The sequence below is a fragment of the Antechinus flavipes genome, chromosome 6 (assembly GCF_016432865.1).
Source record: "Antechinus flavipes isolate AdamAnt ecotype Samford, QLD, Australia chromosome 6, AdamAnt_v2, whole genome shotgun sequence".
Taxonomy (NCBI): domain Eukaryota; kingdom Metazoa; phylum Chordata; class Mammalia; order Dasyuromorphia; family Dasyuridae; genus Antechinus; species Antechinus flavipes.
The window spans coordinates 135,828,887-135,838,087 of NC_067403.1; the positions used below are offsets into that span (position 1 = coordinate 135,828,887).

Sequence of the window (9,201 nt, forward strand, 5' to 3'; positions counted from 1 at the left end):
TGTTGTGATATGGGAGCTACCTGCCAGGGGCTGCTGGAGGTCTAACTCAGATCTGTAGAATGGATCTCTTCATGAGAGAGGATGATTATGACACAAGGAGACTGAGAGGGAGTTGTGTTCTCTGACCTCTGTCCTCTTCCCTCTGCCTCTAATTAATTTCATTCCCAATACACAAGGAACACCTGCATGAGCAAAGGCAGCTTTGCAACTCCTTCAAATGTTATGATCCTAGTCAACTATAGCAATCTAGTGTTTGACAAACCCAAAGCCCCTAACTTCTGGGAAAAGAATTCATTATTTGATAAAAACTGCTGGGATAATTGGAAATCAGTATGGCAGAAATTAGGCATGGACCCACACTTAACACCATATACCAAGATAAGATCAAAATGGGTCCATGACAATAGTTTATCTCTCAGACTTGTGGAGGAGAAAGAAATTTGTGACCAAAGATGAACTAGAGACCATTACTGATCACAAAATAGAAAATTTTGATTACATCAAATTAAAAAGCCTTTGTACAAATAAAACTAATGCAAACAAGATTAGAAGGGAAGCAAAAAACTGGGAAAACATCTTCACAGTTAAAGGTTCTGATAAAGGCCTCATTTCCAAAATATATAGAGAACTGACTCAAATTTATAAGAAATCAAGCCATTCTCCAATTGATAAATGGTCAAAGGATATGAACAGACAATTTTCAGAGGATGAAATTGAAACTATTACCACTCATATGAAAGAGTGTTCCAAATCATTATTGATCAGAGAAATGCAAATGAAGACAACTCTGAGATACCACTACACACCTGTCAGATTGGCTAAGATGACAGGAAAAAATAATGATTGAATGTTGGAGGGGATGCGGGAAAACTGGGACACTAATGCATTGTTGGTGGAGTTGTGAACGAATCCAACCATTCTGGAGAGCAATCTGGAATTATGCCCAAAAAATTATCAAATTGTGCATACCCTTTGATCAAGCAGTGTTTCTATTGGGCTTATATCCCAAAGAAATACTAAAGAAGGGAAAGGGACCTATATGTGCCAAAATGTTTGTAGCAGCCCTATTTGTAGTGGCTAGAAACTGGAAAATGAATGGATGTCCATCAATTGGAGAATGGCTGGGTAAATTGTGGTATATGAATGTTATGGAATATTATTGTTCTGTAAGAAATGACCAGCAGGATGAATACAGAGAGGACTGGCGAGACTTACATGAACTGATGCTAAGTGAAATGAGCAGAACCAGGAGATCATTATATACTTCAACAACGATATTGTATGAGGACATATTTTGATGGAAGTGGATTTCTTTGACAAAGAGACCTAACTGAGTTTCAATTGATAAATGACGGACAAAAGCACCTACACCCAAAGAAAGAACACTGGGAAACGAATGTGAACTATCTGCATTTTTGTTTTTCTTCCCGGGTTATTTATACCTTCTGAATTCAATTCTTCCTGTGCAACAAGAGAACTGTTCGGTTCTGCAAACATATATTGTATCTAGGATATACTGCAACATATCCAACATATAAAGGACTGCTTGCCATTTAGGGGAGGGGGTGGAGGGAGAGAGGGAAAAAAAAATCGGAACAGAAACGAATGTCAATATAAAGTAATTATTAAATAAAAATTTAAAAAAATGTTATGATCCATAGCTGTGGAGGCTCTCAGAGAATTGATCTGCCCCTTCACTTAGGCATGGTCCTTAACAAAAATGCAAGCAAACAGTAACAAAAAAGTGAAAATACCATGTTGTGATCCACACTAAGTTCTCACAGTTCTCTCTCTGAGTGCAGATTCTCTCTCCATCACAAGACCATTGGAATTGGCCTGAATCACCTTGCTGTTGAAAAGAGCCACGACCATTAGAATTGATTATCATATAATCTTGTAGCTATGTACAACGTTCTCTTGGTTCTACTTATTTTACTTAGTATCAGTTCATGTAAGTCTCTTCAGGCCTTTCTGAAATAATCTTGTTCATTGTTTCTTATAGAACAATAATATTATGGGAATTATGGAATGATATTCCCTAACATTCATCTACCATAATTTATTCAGCTATTCTCCAGCTAATGGGCATCTACTCAGTTTCCATTTCTTGCCACTATAAAAAGGGCTGCTACAAACACTTTTTGTGCTATGCTTTTAAACACATTTCCTTATTTGTCGTAAATTTCCATTTCAAGAAAGTATATATAATAACAGAAGGCATTGTATTTATAGCTATTCATTTTTTCTTTGTTGCCTTAGCGGTTTTCTTTTGTTCTCTGCTGAGCACTTTTTACTTTATTCTTTTTTTTCTCCTTTCCTCCCTGCCAACTTCCCAAGCAGGCTACAGTTAAGCATGTATATATTTATGTATACACACATACATACAATCATATAAGTATATATGTATCTATATGCCCATGCATGCATGGGCACACACACACACACACACACACACACACACACATGCCTAATAATTTCTTGAAGGAAGGTTCTAATATCTGGAAGAAACTCCTCCTTCTCTCCTTCTTCCTCCTCTTCTTCCTCCTAGCAGCAATCATTTATATGGCATTTTAAGATTTACAAAATGCTTTATAAATATTTTGTCCTTATAACAATCCTGGGAGACAGAGGCTATTATGATCCCCTTTTTACACATGAGGGAAATGAAGCACAGAGGCATGCAAGGAACACAGAGCCACTGTTTGATATCACATTTGAATTTGGGTCTTCCTGATTCCAAGTCTGGCCCTCTATTCATTGTGGTGAATAATTTCTAAGATTCCTATAGGATGTGGCACCTAAGATAAGCCTTGAAGGAGGCCTTTGGAATGGGATAAAGATGAAAGAGGACTAGAAAGTCCAGTCTCTCAGGGTTACCCTAGAACTGTGAGAGGAACGGTAACCAGCCAGTCTCAGCCTGTATGTAGGAGGTGGGAGAAAAAATTCACAAGTGGTGCTACATTATAAAAAGGTCATTTTAGTGGTCATCCTTATGTCTCTTCCTACTCTGAATTTAGGAGGTAAGGATCATTTATTCTAGTCCAATTCTTCCCATCTCTATTCCTATGATAGTTCAAGGAAATTTAAAATACATAGCTTCAAACTCCAAGGTTGTGAATCCTGACCAGCGTTAAGTCATTTCTTACTACACAAAGAAGAGTGACCTGCTGCTCTTCCTTTTGTAGTAGTTTCCTGAATTGAGCAATGAGACAAATCATATTAATCTACCTAACACTTTTGTTTAAGTGATATTGTATGCAAACTAGTAAAATTTTATTATAAAACTCTAAATAAACTTTGGTTAGGTTCACACAAGTGCAGGCCTGACCAAGTATGTCAGATTGGGTTTAGTGACCTGCAAAGGTTTTCTCTTTAGTACCTGAGACAGGATAATGTGGTCTCATTGACTGAATGGGCAATCTTGATTGATTCCAGCAGACTGTATAGCTTTACAACACATGTAATGGAAAGAACAAGTCACCATCTCTCCCCCTTTGCCTCAGTTTCTTTATCTGTACAATGGGAAGAAATCAGAATAGATAAGCTCCTAAAATTCTTATGAAACAGATTAATTGAAATCCATTCTATATTGCATTAAATCCTACTTTTTATCAATCTTACTTTTAAGTATTACAGAAACACCTTTTCAATAGTGATTCTCAATTGTTTTACTGAAGCCCATTTAGAAAACCTTTATATATTACAGAGCAGGCTAAAATTCTAACTTCTCTTTCAGTGAAATGAAATGAGAAATGAGAGCCAGAGAGTATAACTCATATCATATAACCTGCTTTTCCCCAAATTCTGAAATTTTCTTTGGAACTTCATATGTCTAAAAATCACTGGGAAGTATTTCGGAAGAATATGAATACTTCTTTCAGAAAGTACTCAGGGAGATATTTTTAGGATCAATTAACTTCCTAACACATAGAATGAGGAAGTTGGGTTATAAAATGGTAGCAATCCTTTCTTGCTCTAAAATTCTATAGGATTCTAAATCATGCTAGAGATGAAACACACCTCTTTTATGGTTTATGTTTGGCCATTTTGTTAGTTGTGCTATTTAGTATTATGGTTTTGATGGATAAAGATATTGTCAAAGTGAAAATCATTAAATTTCACATTTTATTAGGTGTTTTGTTTGAGTTATGCTTAAAAAACCTCAAACAACAAACCAACTATGAGAACTCAGTGAGAATTTGAGAAGTTCTAGGTGTTAACCATAAAAATGAATAAACCAAACTATTAAAATTAATGGATGCACAATAGAAATCAAAGAACAGAATTATACTGGCTGAATAAATTCAAGAATGACACAAAAATTGACTTTGTCAAAAATTTGGGAAACAATTTTTAGTTAGTATTTCTGATAAAAGCTTTGTTTCTAAATATCTAGAGAATAACTAGAGAAATATCCAGAGAACTGATTCAAATTTATAAGACTACAAGTCATTCCCCAATTGACAAAGGATCATAGGATACGAATAGGCAATTTTCAGATGAACAAATTAAAGCCATCTATAGTCATATGAAAAAATGCACTAAATTACTATTGATTATATATCCTTTTCGAATCCTGGGGTTCATGGTATTCTATCAGCATAAATTCTACTTCTCTTTGGGAAAGATCTTATATCTTTTGGCAGGGTTAAAGCAAAAACAAAACAAAACATTGTACAGTTGGATTTTTCCACAGACTCAAGTGATTGAGAAGTTCTCTTAGGATAAAAAAAGATCATCTAAGCCCTGGAACTCTGGCCTGTTCCTCCAGGATGACCTGTTTCTGGGTATCTTTGAGAGGCAGAAGCTGGAAATAATTGATTTCTAAGAAACACAAACTTAATTTGGAAAGTTAAATAAGATAGTTAACTTACTACTATCATATAAATAATTATAAGATTTCCTGAAATGATTATAGACCACAGTAATCATCCAATATCCTCTCCATCCATTGTCATCTGCAGTAGAAAACAACACTGGATTGGTACTAAAGGACTTGGGTTTGAATTCTGAATTTATATTTACTGGCTGAGTTATTTTGGACAAGTCACTAAACTCCCCTAGTCTCCAGTCTCCTTATCAGTAAAATCAGAGCCAATGCTCTGACTAGATGATTCCTAAACTTTCTTTCAACTCCTAATCTATGATTCTGTGATCTTTATTTGATTTTGTATTCACTTTTACCCTTATGTTGATTAGCTCATAGATATGTTAGTTATAGCAATTAGACAAAAAAATTGGAAATCAAGAAGATAAACATAGGCAAAGAGGAAGCAAAACTATTACTTTTTGCAGATAATATGGTAAACACTAAATAAAAACATTAAAGTGTTGAGAAAATTTATTGAAACAACTAATTTAACAAAGTTGTAGAATATAAAATAAAATCACATAAATCATTTGGATTTATGTTACCAAACAAACTATGCAAGAAGATAGAAATACTCCATTTAAAATAACAACAGAATATATTAAATACTTGAATTAATCTACTAAGGTACACATGGGAATTTTATGAATACAACCACAAAATACAGGAAAAAAGACAGACCTGTTTTGACCAATCAATAATTGAGCTATACTTTAAGATTTACAAAGCATTTTATAAATATTATCTCATTTTATCTTGAGATATAGGTGCTATTATCATTCCCATTTAATATTTGAAGAAACTGAAGCAAATCAATTAAATGATTTGCCTAGAATCACACTGTTATTAAATATCTAAAACCAAGTTTGAACTCAGGATTGCCTAACCTCCTGATTTCAAGGCTGGGAATTCTGACTACTACATTCCTTCTGCTTCTTCTAGCCACTAATTTGAATTTCAAAGTCAAATAACTTCATGAAATTTTACAAATGTATATGCTTCATTTGTGCTCCAGTGTGCACAATTGTATGTGACCTTTAACATTGGTAATATTCTATCTATATCTTATTGATGGTCCAGTCAACAGACTGCTTGGCTTGGAATGAGGAAGATTTTAGTACAAATCTAACTGCAGACACTTACTAGCTGTATGATCCTGGTCAAGTCACTTAGCATTTATCTGACTCCATTTCCTCAAGTGTAAAATGAGGCTAATAATAGTTCCTACTTCATAGAGATGTCAGGAGGATGAAATAAGATAATATTTGTAAAGTGTTGCTTAGTGATTAGAATAGTAATGTTTACTAAGTGCTTCTTTTTCTTTTCTTCTTTCTTTTTCCCCTCTTCTAACCTATCTAAAATTCCTATTCATCCTTAACCAGTCACTTATTTCTGAGACAACAAAACCATTAAGGAAAATGGCCAATAAGAGTAACATGAACTGTTGTAAATATTCTTCATTGGATAGATTTGTGTTCTCTTCAAAATGGCTCCTATTTCATCAACAAAGATCATAAACTCATCTAAGGTTTTCTCCTTGCTCACTCCTTTTTTTTTTTTTTTTTTAATTATAAAATTTATTAGATCTGATGTTAGAAACAGAACCAGGAAAGTAAAATATTTAGTGGAAATGGAAAAAGGAACAATAAAATAATAGAAATGGGATCCTAGGAAATGATGACTGAGTTCAGCCTCAGATAAAAGGTGGAAGCAGAGGTGAAAGATGATGGTGATGGGATTATGATTGTTGCCTCCAATTCCCTGCCCCTTCCCAGTCCAAACTGCCCAGAAATCTTCAATCACTAATGGACAGATACAGGTCCAGGTCCAAATGGTCTATAATTCATCATCTATCAAATCTAGACATCTTAGAAATCAGCCAATAAAAAAAATAGCACCAGTAGGATGCAATTAGGACATTAAATTACAAACTTTAATTAATCTTTCTCCTGACATGGCACCTGTGCACCATCCTTTTCTGTCCTTTGAGTGAACTTATGAAGTCAGTTCAATCACATCATTATACTTTTCTGTATGCATTCTGTGTAACTACCTGTACAATTTCATCAAGGTTTTAGGACCTCCCCATGTTAGCAAAGTCTTCCCATAACCTCAAAATTTACATTTCTTGTGATATAATCAGAATCCATAAGTATTTTTGTCTTGCCTTGTTGGGTGGTGATTCGTAACAAGTATGTGGTCCTCAATTAATCTTAATAAATGCCTTTGCTTGATTTGCAGATAATCTGAATCTTGAATTCTTTCAAAGAGGACACCAAAAATTATCCAATTGAGCCCTAATACTGATTGTGGAGCACTAGACATAACCCTGACTTATTTATCTGTTGCTTATTTTATATTCTTTTCTTCTTTTTTTGTTTCCAATTGTCAGGAGCCATGGGGGGGAAGGAATGATATAATAGAGATGTAAAAATAAAAGATACCAATAAAAATAATTTTAAAAATTCATGTTGCATAAAAAAGCCCCAATAAAAATGTGAAAAGAAGGGAATTTCTGAATGAATTTATCTTTTTGGATAATGAAGTTTCTCTAAGCTTCTCCTTCACTCCCTCTTCCTCTCTCCCTCTAGCTGATTCAGTAAATACTTCATTTAGTCACCTTAGAAAAATTTATTTTCTTGATATCCACATTATTCAGAATCAAGATCTAATTTTTGAATTTTCCTATTTGTCCTACTGATCCTGTTGACAAAATATTGGGAGCCAATTTTCTCTGACTTATCCTCTGAACCTTTCCTATTTTTTTTTTTTTCCTGAGGCTTTTGGAGTTAATTAACTCACCCCCACATCACACAATTAGGAAATGTTAAAAGTCTGAAACTGGATTTGAAATTCTGACTTCAGGGCCTGTATTCTAACCACTGCATAATCTAAGTCCCCTATTCTTTTTTCTTTTGAGCATCTGTGACCTGGGCCATTCTTTTCTCTTCTTCCTTGGCTGCCTTTTTTTCCCCTTCTTTGATCTGCTCCGGTAAAACTTTGTCATTCACACAATTATTTTAGAGAGGTTTAACATCCAGCACAATAGCTCTCTTCTGTTTCAGAATCTGTTCTTTGCCCTTTCCATAATCAGTGATTGATCCCAAATCGATGCACTTGCAAATCGACTTTTTCCAAATGAAACTTTTGTAAAAAAATAAATAAAAATAAAACTCACGTCCTTATTGATATTTGTCTTTATGTCCTTAACCTCAGGCATTTCTAGTTCACTTTTTTTCTTTTTGTAGCAACTGTGAAACTTAACCACTTACACTGGTTTTCTTTTTTCCTTTAGTACAAACCATGCAAGAAAAATTGTAGTGGAGACTTCTGAATGAACAGGTCCAGGAAACTTTTGGAAGTCACAAAGAAGCTCTTCCTTAAGCTTTCTGAAGAAGCTAGAAGCACTTTTCTTTTGAACTTTGGAAAGAGAAACAAGATAGATTTCTGAAGTTACTGAAGCTCTCTTGTTCTTTTTTATTTTTGCTCTTTTTAATGTGTTTCTATCTAGGATCATATGCAAAGTCATAGCCGTTATGTAAGACCAGAAGAGTTATCCAGTCCCGACTTCTCCTTGGCCATTACAAGGCAAGGAGGTAAAAGGGAGTGGGGTCAGAAGAAGTACTTTTCCTAGTTACAAACCCTATGCTTTCCGTCCATAGCAATTAACAATGGTAGCTTTCCCTCTCTTCCTTCTCTTTCCCAACCCTCCTCCCCGACTCCTGCATTTCTGGGGGTGGGCCTAAACTTGAGGTTTGGCTCTACATGGCTTCCATTTGGTCCGTGCTTTCTCTTCTTGTTCCCACACTCCATAAATACTGTACACAGGATCCTCTGGATGTACTTTAGCTCTTTTAACATTTTGTGGATTTTATGAATGCCAAAAAATAACATTGTGTGGGACAGTGCGATCCCTGACTAAAAATGACTATTCTGAGATCTTTCAAAATAAAGAATATAAGTTTTATTAGAATCTTGTGAAGCGGGCTGTCTGTTCCCCAGTGCTGGAAAAAAGGAAGTGATTTTACAGAGGCTAAGAGACGGTTTAAATAGTCAAGAATCACAAGAAAAGATTACAGAAACTATTCCACCTTTTAATCCTCCTAAAATCATTGGCAAACTCAACCTTTATTCCTTTATTTGTCTTTGGGATACAGATGGGCTTTTGTATTACTGGGGTCTTGGTTAAGCAATATATGTTTTAAAATGTTATTAAGAAAAAGGAGTCTGTTCTGTTTCAAAGGTTAATAATCAATTAAGCCAGAGGGGTCAAAGGTTTCTAAAATAACTAAGGAGATTTTCTCAATCAACAAATAGAGATACCAGTTTGG

General features: G+C 34.7%; 1 pseudogene; it reads right to left on the minus strand.

The window, feature by feature from the left end:
• Positions 1-7,475: 7,475 nt before the first annotated feature.
• LOC127540973 (uncharacterized protein C1orf131-like) lies at positions 7,476-8,781 on the minus strand (annotated as a pseudogene).
• Positions 8,782-9,201: the final 420 nt, after the last annotated feature.